At 56.7% G+C, this 859-nt stretch overlaps 1 protein-coding gene across 1 annotated transcript in view; it reads left to right on the top strand.

The window, feature by feature from the left end:
• The window catches only part of CCT3 (chaperonin containing TCP1 subunit 3), an 8,082-nt gene that overhangs the window by 397 nt on the left and 6,826 nt on the right, over positions 1-859 (top strand). The window lies entirely within an intron of this gene.

Genomic DNA, 859 nt, shown 5'->3' with positions numbered 1-859 from the left:
CCCGCACGCCCCGAGCTCCCCCCTCGCTGTCTCAGTCCCCGCGGGCTCCACGCTGCCCGGTCCCCATGGTCCCTGCCCACCCTTCCCCTCCCCGCCCCGCTTTGCTCCCGGCGCGGGGGGCCTGGGGGCACCGGAGCCCCCGCTCCCCATTAAACCTTTCCTGGCGGATCGCGGCCGTTTGCTCCTCCTGTCTTCCTCAGCGCGTTGCTTTGCGCTGGCCCGCCCGAACCCCTCGCCCTTCGTGATTCTCTCGCCACCCTCCAGTGTGAGACCTTCCTGGGGGGGTTCTTTCTGCTGGGGTCCCTCACCCGTGGGGTCTCTCCTCCTCATCCCTCCCTCTGCCCTGCTCGCCGTTAACCCCTTTGCTGCAGGCCTGCTTACCTTCCCGGGGCTGCTCTGACCGTCCCTTTCTTTTGTTCTGTCTTGCAAATCCCTATGCGCAAACATCCGCTCCTGAAGTAAATCTGCGCTCATCCAAGCCTGCCCTTGGAAAGAAAAAGAAGAGAAAAAAGAGAAGAAAAGCAGCCCCAAGCCTAGAGGTTCTTTAGGGCAGGCCCTTTTGACAGCCAGTCCCCAGATATGGTTGTGAGCCTGCGGTACGGCAGCGGCTTCTCGCCCTAACGTGCCAAAGGCCGAGCAACACCGATGTATAAAACTTAATTTTAGGCCAGTGTTCTCCTTACCGTGCGTGAGCATCTGTTAACTTTTTTTTTTTTTTGACTGAAAACTATTGCACAGCTTTGTGGGATCTTGCGGATTCTAGCGAGTCACTGCTATTAGATTTTCATAGGGGAATGGGTTATATTTCAGGGTTGCAAAGTTTTGTCTTGGTTAAGTTATGATGCTAAGGAGGAATTCT

Source organism: Egretta garzetta, unplaced genomic scaffold (assembly GCF_000687185.1).
Source record: "Egretta garzetta isolate BGI_Z169 unplaced genomic scaffold, ASM68718v1 scaffold1063, whole genome shotgun sequence".
NCBI classification, from domain to species: domain Eukaryota; kingdom Metazoa; phylum Chordata; class Aves; order Pelecaniformes; family Ardeidae; genus Egretta; species Egretta garzetta.
This window is presented reverse-complemented; position numbering and strand designations above follow the sequence as displayed.